Raw genomic sequence first — 13,802 nt, 5'->3', positions numbered from 1 at the left:
TGCAGGGTGCAGCAGGGGGTTGGGATGCAGGCAGGGGGCTCAGGGCAGGGAGTTGGGGGGGTGGGGTGCAGGAGGGGTTTGGGGTCCGGCCTGATGCTACTTACCTGGAGCGGCTCCGGTGTGGCAGCGGTGTGCATCGGGGCCAGGGCAGGCTCCCTGCCTGCCTGCCCTGCCCTTGCCCCCGCCCCCGGAAGCAGCCGGCACCATGTCCCTGCGGTGCCTGGGATGGGGGGTGGAGGGGGTAGAGGGCTCTGCACAAAGCTCCCATTGGCCATGGTTCCCCATCCCACTTTTGGGGGTGGCAATCCTGCAGGCTGGATCCAAAGCCCTCATGGGTCAGATCCGGCCCGTGGGCCATAGTTTGTCCACCCCTGGTCTAGAGGTTATCTGCTTTTTATCAAGCAGGGAGTCTTGCATGGTGCTGCAAATATTTGATCAGTTTTATCATCCAAATAGAGCTGTTTTTATAGAAAAATGTTACTATCTTTCTATTCTGGCTTTCCAAAAATACTAGTTTTGTCCAGTGCCTTTCAATTGGGTTAGCAGTAGTTTGTATTTCCTTCAAAAATATCTTAACTTTGAAATGTTAGCCTCACTATCTCAATGCTTAAATTATAGTCTGACTTCAGCAAGGGAGATTCATTTACAGTGCATATTTTGAAATAAATATGATGGCAGTCCTTCCCTCTCTCTTCACTTGCACACTTCTGCCTGGGAACTGAAATCTGCTATCATCAAAGGTCATATCATCAGTGAGCTTCAAAGTGCTCTTTGATTTCATATGTGCATATGTTGTGTCTGCATCCATTTGCACATGTAAAGCTTAGCCTTTATCTGTATGTGCATGAAAGCAAAATAGTAGGGTTGTAACAACTTCCTAAGTTGCACATACAAATACTCTTTGCATATAGAAATACAGGTTGCACACAAACAGTTTCATTCATGATTTTGGTGGTGTGGGATTAGAGGCTACAGCTGAAAATATGTCCTTAAATATTTAGATCTGTAGAAGCAGCTGACACTGCACAGGATTCACGGTTTATGCCTGATAAAAATTAAATTAAGAGAGTTTCCAGTGATAGGCATTAAAAACTCAACACCTTCCACAGATACTATTGTATCTTGTATACTAGTGTAAGAGATACCATACTGTAGGTTCAGGGGCAGTGAATGTTGAGTTTTTAATGCCACTCTGAGTAGAAATAAAAGATTTTAGTGTCAGGCTTAGAAAATGCTACTTCCTGGGTCAAGTGGGAGGTATCAATAGTAATTGAAGAGAATAAATGTTTTGTGTCAGTATAAATAAAGTCAGGAAATCACCCGTCTCCACCCCAAGGCCCTGCCCCTTCACCACTCCTTCTCCAAGGCCCCACCCGTGCTCACTTCATCCCCCTCTTCTCCGTCACTCAGTCTCCCCCACCCTCGCTCACTCGCTCATTTTCACAGGGCTGGGGTGTGGAAGGGTGTACGGGCTCTGTGGTGGGGCCAGAAATGAGGGGTTCAGGGTGCAGGAGAAGGCTTTGAGCTGGGGCAGAGCATTGGGGTTCAGGGGCAGTGAGGGCTCCAGCTCATGGTGCGGGCTCCTCTGAGAACCACACAAATCTGCCAGTGGCCTCATGCCCCCCACAGTTCTTCTGGATTCCTGGAGCTCTCCTACATTGACTCTCAAAGCAGGGGTTTCTTGGTATGCAGGGTGAGACATTCTGTACCTTGGGGTAGCATCCGTACCCTCCATATTCCTCATCTTTTTATAATTGTGATATTACATATAAAGTAGGGCTATTGATTAATTGCAATTAACTCATGTGATTAACAAAAACATTAACTGTGATTAAAAAAATTAATTGCAATTAATCGCAATAGAATACCAATTGAAATTTATTAAATATTTTTGGATGTTTTTCTACATTTTCAAATATATTGATTTCTACTAAACCCAGAATACAAAGTGTATAGTGCTCACTTTATATTATTTTTATTACAGATATTTGCACTGTAAAAAGAATAAACAAAAGACATAGTATTTTTCAGTTCACCTCATACAAGTACCATAGTGCAATCTCTATCATGAAAGTGTAACTTACAAATGTAGATTTTTGTTGTTGTTACATAACTGCACTCAGAAACAAAACAATGTAAAACTTTTGAGCCTGCAAGTTCACTCAGTCCTATTTCTTGTTCAGCCAATTGCTAAGACAAACAAGTTTGTTTTTGCTTCCATGCTGATGATGTTCATTAAAAAAATAGTTCATTAATTAAATTTGTGACTGAACTCCTTGGGGAGAATTGTATGTCCCCTGCTCTGTTTTATCTATATTCTGCCATATATTTCATGTTATAGAAGTCTTGGATGTTGACCCAGCACATGTTGTTTGATTTACAAACTCTGTCACTGCAGATTTTACAAAATGCAAAGAAGGTACCAATGTGAGATTTCTAAAAATAGCTACAGCACTTGACCTAAGGTTTAAGAATCTGAAGTGCCGTCCAAAGTCTGAGAGGGACGAAGTGTGGAGCATGCTTTCAGAAGTCTTAAAAGAGAAACACTCAGATGCAGAAACTACAGAACCCGAACCACCAAAAAGGAAAATCAACCTTCTCCTGGTGGAATCTGACTCAGTTGATGAAAATGAACATGCATCGGTCCGCACTGCTTTGCATCGTTATTGAGCAGAACCTGTAATCAGCATGGATGCATATCTTCTGGAATGGTGGTTGAAGCATGAAGGGACATATAACTCTTTAGCGCATATGGCATGTAAATATCTTGTGACGCTGGTTACAGCAGTGCCATGCAAACTCCTGTTCTCACTTTCAGATGACATTGTAAACAAGAAGTGGGCAGTATTATCTCCTGCAAATGTAACCAAACTTGTTTGTCTGAGTGATTGGGTGAAGTAGGACTGAGTGGACTTGTAGGCTGTAAAGTTTTATATTGTTTTATTTTTGAATGCAGGGTTTTTTTGTACTTAATTCGACATTTGTAAGTTCAACTTCCATGATAAAGAGATTGCACTACAGTACTTATATTAGGTGAATTGAAAATACTATTTCTTTTGTTTTTTATAGTGCAAATATTTGTAATAAAAAAGTGAGCACTGTTCACTTTGTAGTCTGTGTAGTAATTGAAATCAATATATTTGAAAATGTAGAAAACATCCAAAATATTTAAATAAATGGTATTCTATTATTAACAGTGAGATTAATCGCTTGACACCTTACAAGGCACGTTTTATATTAGGGCTATCAGGGAAAAGGTTATGATCTGCTAAAAGTTATTTCTCTATCCATATATGCAGTGGTGAGCTGGAGCCGGTTCGCACTGGTTCGCTAGAACCGGTTGTTAAATTTAGAAGCCCTTTTAGAACCGGTTGTTCTGCGAGGGACAACCGGTTCTAAAAGGGCTTCTAAATTTAACCAGCCAAGAGTGGCACCTTACGCACTGACTCCATGGGTGCTCCAACCCTGGAGCACCCAAGGGGAAAATTTGGTGGGTGCAGAGCACCCACCGGCAGCTCCATGCCCCACCCCCAGCCCCAGATCACCTCTGCTCTGCCTCCGCCTCCTCCCCTGAACGCACTGCCCCGCTCTGCTTCTCTGCCCCCCACCCCAGGCTTCCCACAAATCAGCTGTTCGGGCGGGAAGCTGGGATAGGTTGAGACACAGGCCACGGCTTCCCGCTCAGGCCCAGGGAGGTGGAGGTGAGCTGGGATAGGGGGCGCGAGGAGGGCCGTCCGCACCGCAGCAGGTAACCCGGGGGGGGGGCTCACAGGGGAACCGCTCCCTGCCCCAGCTCACCTCAGCCATCCTTGGCCTGAGCGGGAAGCCGCCGCCTGCTTCTCTGCCCTCCCCAGCTTCCTGCTGAACAGCTGATTTGCGGGAAGCCGGGGGAGGGGGCAGAGAAGCAGAGCGAGGTGGGGTGTTCAGGGGAGGAGGAGAAGCGGAGGTGAGCTGGGGCCGGGCACGGGGCAGGGAGCTGCCAGCCCCGGAGCACCCAGGGAGTCGGCACCTAAGGCGCCACTTTTGATGTGATCAGTGGGGGAGCAGCCACTCCCCCTGTTCCCCCCCAGCTACGCTCCCCCGCCCCTAGGAGTCAGAGGGCCTGCCGGATGCTTCCTGGGAGCTGCCCCAGGTAAGCATCTCCGGGACTCCCCACCTCGCCCCCGGCAGGTGCCTCTGCCTCTTAGGGGTGGGGTAGGCACCCACTACAGTGGCCCACGAGACCCTCCTGCCCAGTTCCGGGGGCAGTCAGGGGACAGGGCAGGGGTCCTGGGGGTGGGGCATCAAGGAACGCAGGGGGGTTGAATGGGGCAGGAGTCCCAGGGGGCGGGGATGGGCAACGACCCCCTCGTGGGGTGCGGAGAGAACCCGTTAAGATTTTGGCAGCTCATCACTGTATATATATATATCATTAATGCATATTTGGTTATGAGAATTGTGTTGTATCATTGTCACTAAACATGCTGTAAGTTGGGGAATCAGCCAGAAATTAGCTCCCCAGAGGCAACAACAAGGAAACGGGGTGTCAAACAACCCATCAACAACCATTGTCCAGCAAGGGAGCTACAGTTCAATGACTCACCTGTATGAGACTTAGCAATGCCCCCCAGACATGCCTGGACTTGTAAGCACACGGACTGAGGGTATAAAACTGAACACAGGAGGCCCAGGCTTGGCCTTTCTCCTTCACCAACTTATGCTGCAAACAACAAGGACACTCTGAAGACTCCAACTAAGGAGACTGGCCCAGATTTCAAGGGTGAAATCCCACTGGGGTGAGAAAAACTGCTTAATCTAGATGTTGCCCAGTCTAATAGGGTTGAGAGTTTAGACTGCATGCTTATATTTTACTTTATTTTGGTAACTAACTCTGACTTTTTGCCTATCACTTAAAATCTATCTTTTGTAGTCAATAAATTTGTTTTTACTGTTTATCTTTACTTGTGAGTTTGTATGAAGAGTGTGGCAAATTTGCTCAGGTTTTGCAAAGGCAAAAGTGGTAAACCAATTAATAAATTTGCACTGCTTGTCTTGAGCAGTGCAAGATGGTATATTCCTGAGGTACAGTGCTGGGAGCTGGGAGAATTTGGCTCTGGTGCCTTTCCCTGTGTGATTCATGAGTGGCTCTGGGAGCATTCATGCAATATAATTGGGTATGGGTCTTTACATGCGGTAGTATTGAGTGATAACAGCACCTGGAAGGGTTTGCTGCTGGTCACTAGCAAGGCATTGCAAAAGACAGCCCAGGCTGGGGAGAGTTAAGGGGGCACAGTGGTCCCACAGTCCCAGGCTGCACCCCGGGGATCTTGTCACGGAGAGTTATTGTGGAAAAGTCAGTACATCCTGAGACTGTCTATCCTTCTAGCTGATTACGCTTATAGTAAATTCACAAACTATGGGGCCACATGGGCTCTGACTTATGCCATGTGGAACCTCACTGACATCAAAGGGGTGGTGTGGGGTGTAAAGTAAGGGCAGGATTTGGTGTCCATATTATCTAAACAAAAAAAAGGGAGAAAAATTTGACCTCGGAAATAGTGTTTAGACATATCTGGCTTATATAATTTTGCACTACAGCACTAGTTGATGCCAAAGTGATCTCTTGTTTCTTATAAAAAATTCTGGGCTAACACACTGGAAATGGATTGTTTCATTTCACAAATCCTTGAAGTCAACTGAGTTCCACCAGAGTAAAACTGGTATACATGGGAGGAGGCAGTGAGTGGACCGAAGGAGCCGGAAACTGAGGGGCTTGGATAGAGTAGGAGGAGGAGATGAGAGAAAAGATGGAGGTAGGAATGGGCTTACACGATAGCTTCACGGTGAGAATTGAGGCATGTCTGGGAATCCTTATATTATATATAGGTTTGAATATGTGATTATTTATATTACCATAGAGCCGTAATCCTACAAACACTTATGCATGTACTTAAAGTTAAACATGTGCTAAGTGTCTGCTGGACTGGGACCCAACTATGTATCTGACCTGAAGGAGGAATCTTACTAGCCATTCATATTTCAGAGCTGCAAAGATGTTTCTATCTATTTGAATAAGAAGACTCCTTACAAAAGATCAGAAGGCAGTATCTGATTGAGGGAGTGGGGGTGGGGCTGGATTACATTTATAATAGAAAAAGCAATTCCTTTCCAGGTCTCTCCTTTAGTAACAAACTTTAAATACAATCCTTGCAGATCGATCATTCTGAATCCTTGTCAGAAGATTTGAAACAGGAGCTGTACCCATAACTCGGTGTTAATTAAAAAAATTAGCCAAAGTCTTCTGTTAACATTGCACTTGAAAGTTATTGCTTAAGAGGAGCTAGTCAATATATTTGTTTTTCTTTTTGATATACAACTACATAAGCAACTCATGCATGAAATATATTAAGGCTTGCTAATTTTCAATCAGTTCTTGGAAAAAGATATTTTCCCCATAGAGAAGATGCTGCTGTTAATAATAATAATTAATCATAAATAATTAAAAATGAATAATAGTTAATAAGTAATGAGTCAAATACATAATTCTTAAGTGGATTTTTACTCAGTTTATAGTATGAAAAATTCTCAATGGAGGCAGGAAAACCAAATAAGATTCTTAGGATTTGACTATCATATAATATATTGATATAGCACTTTTCATCCTAAAGGATCCTAAAACACTTGGAGAAAAGTATATAGTGATATAGTTTGGCACCACTGAAATTCAGCCATCTTCATAGTGGGGGGAGGGAGGGAACCACCATCATACATGAGAGAGCCATTTTGACCAAGCAAATCAGGAAAATCCTTCCTCCCTTGAAAAGTGCAATGCTATCTTTAATGTGCATTTAATGATGAGGCAGGTGGTGAGCTACTCTATATACACAGCTGATCTATGAAAACACATTCTCCTATTATTGCTACCTTGTCCTCCCTCTCACCCATATGTTTGTTTCATCCACCTGCTGTATTTTGTCATGTCCAAGATTTTTAGTTGGCTGGGGCAGTCATTGTCCTTTTACTGCATGTTTCTGCAGCACCTAGCACAAGGGAACTGATTGGTGCAGGTGGATGTTAATGTAATACAAATAATTAATACCCTATTTTTTAAGATCCCATCTGCAAACTGAATGGGATCTAAATGATCAAGCTCAAAACAAAAAGTAATTTTCAGTTAAAAGCTCTTCATTTCACTCATGGTGACCAGCAAAGGGTGAAAAATGGGCCTGTTACCTGTGTTGCTTTTTCTTATTTTTTTACATTAAACATTCATGTCTTGTCTATCCTGGCAGAATTTATGTATGACTGGAGAACTAATAAGTGAGGTTATAAAACCTCCTTCATTGTGAGGGGATGCAATTTTTACTCAGGCTGTTTCAAACTCTTTGGGACAGATAGTTTCCTGTGTCTGAACTGTGTTTGGAGAAGACTCTGTAGTGGAGTCTTTCCATTGATTTCACTGGGAGTTGGATCAGGGCCCATGTGAGTCAAATCTCAGTTAAATTCTCATCTGCAGCTTCAGGGCCTCCACTGGCCTGATCTACACAGCCATGGTTGTTACACTCTCTCCCAGACAGGCCTTGTCCAAACCAGCCTTTCTTCTCTGAAAATTCCCACTGGTGCAGTTCCACTCTAGAATGGACAAAGAGCCAGTGGCTACTAGCACTCTGTCATTCTGGTGTCTTGACTTGGCCTGAACACGGCTTGATGGTATAGTGGTAAAGATGTCAGCAGTCACTGGTGTCTTGCCTATTATAGGTTTCAGAGAAGCAGCCGTGTTAGTCTGTATTCGCAAAAAGAAAAGGAGTACTTGTGGCACTTTAGAGACTAAGAAATTTATTTGAGCATAAGCTTTTGTGAGCTACAGCTCACTTTATTCACTGCATCTGATGAAGTGAGCTGTATCTCACGAGAGCTTATGCTCAAATAAATTTGTTAGTCTCTAAGGTGCTACAAGTACGCCTTTTCTTTTTGCCTATTATACTAGTGTTGCCATCATTGGAGCGGTAATGGTGTTAGTGATGGTGAGATGTTTTAGGAGGAAAACAGCTGGTCTAGACACAGCCCAAGGGGCTACTTCTTGGAAGTGTCTGCATGCTGGAGATTTCAGTTTTATGGGTCATTCCAAGTCTGCCTCCTTCCCAGGACCAGAATTACATAGCCAGCAATTGGCTCATGGGAATGACATCTGCAGGCTCTGTATTTCCTTGTACATTGTAATACTGTCCAGGAGACTGATTCTTCCATGGCTAAAAGTGTCATGGCCCGGAAATCAACTTAAAAAGGGTCATAGGGGGCTGAACTCCATTACTGAGGTGAATCTGGGTGAAGAGGGGGAATTATTGGGTCACAAATCACATATAAGCCCTACCATCCTCCAAACTACACATAATAGGAGAGTGGTAAATGAGCTCCCCATTCTGACTTGGGGATCAGCATCCACAGTGGTGATCGGGTTATAAGGGTCTCCTATTTCTTTTTCTCTGGCAATCAGAGGTAGGAAACCACAACTCTTACTAAGATTAAGGATAGGAAAACTGCCTTTCTCTGTCCTCCTCTCCTCTACGCTACCCTATTATCCAGAACGTCAGAAGATTATTTTTAGTCTTTTATTTTTTGCTGACTGGGCTGTCTGTGCCTCATCTGGTGCTGTGAAAGGAGGCTCCAGCCCTGGGGTTCCGCTAACTCCTGTAGGCTGCACAGTCCAACTATGGGGAAAGCACAAGACCAAGAACAGATAGATATGGTACTTGGCCAGTGGGAGGGTTCACTCACATGAGCGTCTCAACCCTTGATCAGCTCCACAGCACCCAAACATGGAGACTTGGCTTTTCTTTTTTCTTTTCTTTTTTAGCCTTGCCAGCAGGGCAGACCTTTCCTCTGGACCATTCCAGTGATGTGGAGGCTGATCACCAAGTATCTTGCTTTGCAACCAGTATACTGTATCTGACCTTCCTATGCCCCACAAAACAAACACCGTGTGTATGCTTTCAGTAGGATAGAGTTGAAACATGGTCACTCATACTCTTTTTGAAAACTGCTGAATAAAATGTGTGCAATATGTTAGATATCTGAGCACAAGGAGAAAAGCATGTGTAAATACACATCCTGTTTGTCATTATCTTTAGAACCCACAACAGGATTATTTTTTTCAGAGTAGCAGCTGTGTTAGTCTGTATTCGCAAAAATAAAAGGAGTACTTGTGGCACCTTAGAGATTAACAAATTTATTTGAGCATAAGCTTTCATGCGCTACAGCTCACTTCATCGGATGCATTCCACACAACAGGATTATTAGTTCACTATGTATAAGATCCTGGCAAAGTGTATTGTCCCAACATTTTAAAAAATGTACTGTGGCTTTTGAGATGATATGTGGACTTTACAGCAGTTCTATCAAGCACTAACTATTTAAAAGGTGTATAGGGCACAGGTTCATTTTCATCTTAGTATAGTATCTCAAGCTGTATTGATTGCATCTCCATTTACAGTGGGCCAAATACTGATCTCATTTATACCAGTGTGGACCCAAAATAACACTGACTCCATTGACTAGTGTACGTGACCAGTATTGGAATCTGGCATATCCTCACCACCCAGGAAGTTGTCTGGTTTTTGTTTGAAGTCTATGCATGGATGAGGAGGAAATGGAATGTTCTGTGCATAGTTATGTACTACATCTCACTATACCGAAATAAGCCACCCAAAAACCTGAACAACCAAGCTGTGTCTTCAACCACATTAAAGCAATATTATGGGGTCTGGTCTCAAGGAGGTGGATTACCTATGCCAACAGGAGAATTCCTCCTATCAGCATATATAGTGTCTACACTGAAGTGCTGCAGCAGTGTGGCGGCTCTGGTGTAGTGCTTTAGACATACTGAGTCCTAAACAGGGCTTAAAAAAGAGGACATCATTGTGAAGGTATCTGTTACCTTCATTTTGTTTCTCTTCTGTGTACCCTTATTGTATTCTTGTGCCCCTAATGTCACCTGTGGGAGCATCATTTTACTTTTGAACAGTACCCAGGCTCTCACTGATGTTAGCGGCTACTGACAATAAGACAATGGTAATGTTCTTCTGGAAAGAAAAAAGACTACTCTATAATTTTGTTCTTTATTCTGATCTACACTTAAATGCAAAACATAATTTTTTTCTACAAAACTAACTTGATCTGAAGGGACAGTTTGAAAAAAAAAAGTAATAGACAACTTTTTTTTTTGGCCCATAATCTTTGATAGAAACTTTTTACCACTTTATCCCAGCATCATGACCACACTAACTGCAGTCCTTGTGGATTAATTACTGGAATGATGGAAAGCATATGTGCATGAATGCAGTGTTAGAGCAAACAGTAAATGTTTTTTGGAGCTAAGCTTTACTGTTGTGTACCTTTTTCTTGAACAGGTGCCATCAGAAAGTTTTTAGAGTAGCAGCCGTGTTAGTCTGTATTCGCAAAAAGAAAAGGAGTACTTGTGGCACCTTAGAGACTAACAAATTTTGTTAAATTTGTTAGTCTCTAAGGTGCCACAAGTACTCCTTTTCTTTTTGCAGAAAGTTTTTGACATCTTTCTTATCTCCATGCATTATATAGGAGACGTAAATACCATTCTCCTTTACAGGATGGCAGAATAAACTATCCATCTCTAAACCAGCACAAGAAACTTATTTATGTGTAGACCCTCGTGTGCTCCTGATTTTTTTTATTACATTCTCGGCATTTCCAAATGAGACTGGAACATGAACCATGGTGAACATGAAAATGTCTGGGTTTTAGAGAGAGATCCTGGTGCAGGAGGTTACTTTCTCTAGAGTGGAACCGTTTGGGCAGAATAAGAAAACATATTATTAAACTCTCTGTGCTACTAGGTTGTTTTTCTATGAGAAAAACATAACTGTGGTACATAAGGAAGCGATATAAGAAAAAAACTTATATCAGAAAACCCATTCTTATAATTCAAAATGAAAATTGAAAATTACCAGAAAATAAACTCTCATCAGTTCTGTGAGTTATTTGTTTGGTATAACTGATAAGTGGTGCACATTGTACTGTCTAGATGTGTGTTAGACTGTGCTAAATGACATACAGAAATGCAACTACAAGAGCAATGCAAAGGAGGTATTCCTCTCTTACAAGATATGATGCGGGGGAGGATTAGGAGGAAAGAGTATAAGGCAGAAGTATGGAAGTGTTCCCTTACAGGACATAACCCTATATTGTATGCATATGCCTGGAGGGTACAAAAAATCAAAATCACATGGAATGACATGCTACAGTCATAAGAAATCCTGACATCAGTCCTCTGGGATATCATTAAATTGACTCAGGAAAAGATCAAAATGGTCTATATAGTCATTTCAAGGGTCTTGCTAATATTTAACCAACCCCTTCCCCCCAAAAAAAGTCACCACCACTCCAAATTAGGGGGAAGCTGTCAAAAAATGACCTTCTGCATCTTGACAGTTAATCCATATTAAAGTTCTTATCTTCATGAAACCTGAACTTTTGGTTATATTATTTATTTTTCTGATAAATGATTACTATGGTGTACACAGATTGAGGAGTGTTCAGCCTCATGCAACCCCACTGACTTCAATAGTGTTGGATAGGTGGATCAGAGGAAAGAATTGAACTCACTGGAATTATTCTGGTGTAAAACTGGTGTAAGCAAGAGGAAAATTATGCCCACAGCATATGTCTTGTTTGGTATATTTGAAAGTGTAATATGGGCAGAAGAGAAAGGGGAATACTTTTTTCTGTATACATGCTGACATTATATTGTCTGACCTCTGGTGGCAGCATTAGAGGGTAAATTATTGAATGATTCCATTGGATCTGATGTTAGTTTGACTAGTTATCTTTGACCTGGAAGTATATAGAAGTGTCTAATGTGTATCACATTGAAAAAAGGAAGTTAATTAACTAATTAAAATGGTTTGATTTTTAATCTCATGAGAATAGTTTTAGTTTATGGCCTTATAGATCTAAAGATAAGAGCACTAGGTTCCGATTTCCTTTTCCCCAGTGAAAACAGAGTAATCCTTCTCCTTACGATGAAATACCCTGATTCACACTGGCAGAACCGAGGACCAAATTCTGTCTTAACTGTACTTCTGTGCCGACCTCACTTTGCAAGAACTGTATTTCAAATACTCAAAACTGTTTTTTTCCCATAGCCAAGATTCAGTTTGCCAAACTGGATGATATTCATTGATCAGAAAAGAACAGTTGGTAACTAAATCAATCTAGGATCTAAAGGTCCAAGTTAAAGATGTTGTCAATACTTCACTGGGTATAAAAGTGACAATAACAAAAGAAAAGAGAAGCTATATAACTCTTGCCATTATATCTGAACTGGAGAATAAGAATAATGGGGCAAAATTCTGGCCTTGGTTACCCATTGATGTAATGAGGACATCGGGGTGTAATTGAAGTCAGAATTTGGCCTAAAATGCATGACTCTTGTGTTTAGTTGGTGTATGTTTTTCAGAGAGAGGAAGGGTGAGTTGACTTTAGTCGCATTCTGCACTTTAGAAGATTGGACCCTTTGAATGTAATTCATGCCTTTTGAATGTTGTATTTTTAATCGTCACTTCTTGTGGTATATAAAGCTATGTAATTTCAAAGCTGTTGTCTAGATACCCTCTCTTTATCTAAACAGTAGGGCCCATGCTCATCTTCAGGGCACTCCATGAGAATTAGTTCAAGATGGATGATAATACAGAGTGACTCATACACACTGTGCACCCTCATGGAGGCTTTATATTTATTCTTTCTTTCCTAACTGCTTTATTCCAAAATGAGCCATTTAGGCTGAAAGCTATTTGCTATGGAAAAATACAACATTCAGTTTCTAGTTCTCATGGACTAACATAATGGTATGGCATTGGGATTTATTTCCAATACTGCCTGGGAAGTTTAAATATGCCAATAAACTGTTTTAAATAAAAGTTTAAAATAAACCATGAAAAACATTCTATGTGAAGAACAAACTAGGAACAAGCATTTAGGTTTTGGAAAATGCTGTTTTGATACAACCTGCATTTGGAATTTGAACTACCAGACCAGCATCTCTCTGAAGGATTTGTGATTTTGATGTCAGGCTTGCTTTGATTTTTCAGGGTGCTGAAATGGATTAGTAATAAACTTGTCTGCTAGTTAGTGCCAGCGAGCTGTCTGCTTCTTTTTGAGCTTGCTGGAAAAGCCCCGGGCCAAATTCTGCCCTTGATAGCTGGAGTAACTCCAGTATTTTCAAAAAAGAAAATTCAGATTAATTTTAATCTTGTAATTTTTAACATTCTGCCCTTTATTGTTCTCCTCAGAAGGCCACCTGCTTAATTAGATTTTAAAAGTTCTTAATGACTGTTTTTCCTCTGCAGGAAAACTACCACGAATGTGGTAGTTCTAATCTAACAGTTACAGCCAGTCAGCGTGTGCTGCACTAGCAGTAAGATTACCCAGCCTCACTACTAGCAGCCAGACACTCAAATATGCTCAGAAGCAAACCAAAGCTACAGAAGCAGTATCAGCCCATTTCAATAACAATCATATTTACCATTCATATGGCACCCTTTGTCTTAAAAATGCTTTATGAACATTAACAATTAACCTAACAGCACTAAAAAAATCACATTGGGAAAGCCCAAATATAGTGTTCAAGACATTCCTTAGCTTTCAGAAGAGAAGACCTGCAAGTCATGATGTGATTTGTTACATTGTATACCAATGCCTAGTTTATTAGGCATTTTATTGTCACCGAGGTTCCACATAAGCCCACATGCAGTGTCACCCAAAGTATCCCAACAGTCCATTCTGTGGGGGGT

The 13,802-nt window shown here is 41.8% G+C and overlaps 1 long non-coding RNA gene across 1 annotated transcript in view; it reads left to right on the top strand.

Moving 5' to 3' along the window:
* The window catches only part of LOC122460152, a 116,994-nt gene extending 107,874 nt beyond the window's left edge, over positions 1-9,120 (top strand). Inside the window, exon 3 of the long non-coding RNA XR_006281256.1 lies at positions 8,834-9,120. This is a non-coding gene — a long non-coding RNA (uncharacterized LOC122460152). The remainder of the gene's footprint in view (positions 1-8,833) is intronic.
* Positions 9,121-13,802: the final 4,682 nt, after the last annotated feature.

This window comes from Dermochelys coriacea, chromosome 5, assembly GCF_009764565.3.
Source record: "Dermochelys coriacea isolate rDerCor1 chromosome 5, rDerCor1.pri.v4, whole genome shotgun sequence".
NCBI classification, from domain to species: domain Eukaryota; kingdom Metazoa; phylum Chordata; order Testudines; family Dermochelyidae; genus Dermochelys; species Dermochelys coriacea.
Note: the sequence above shows the minus strand (reverse complement) of the source record. Positions and strands in the feature narration are given on the sequence as shown.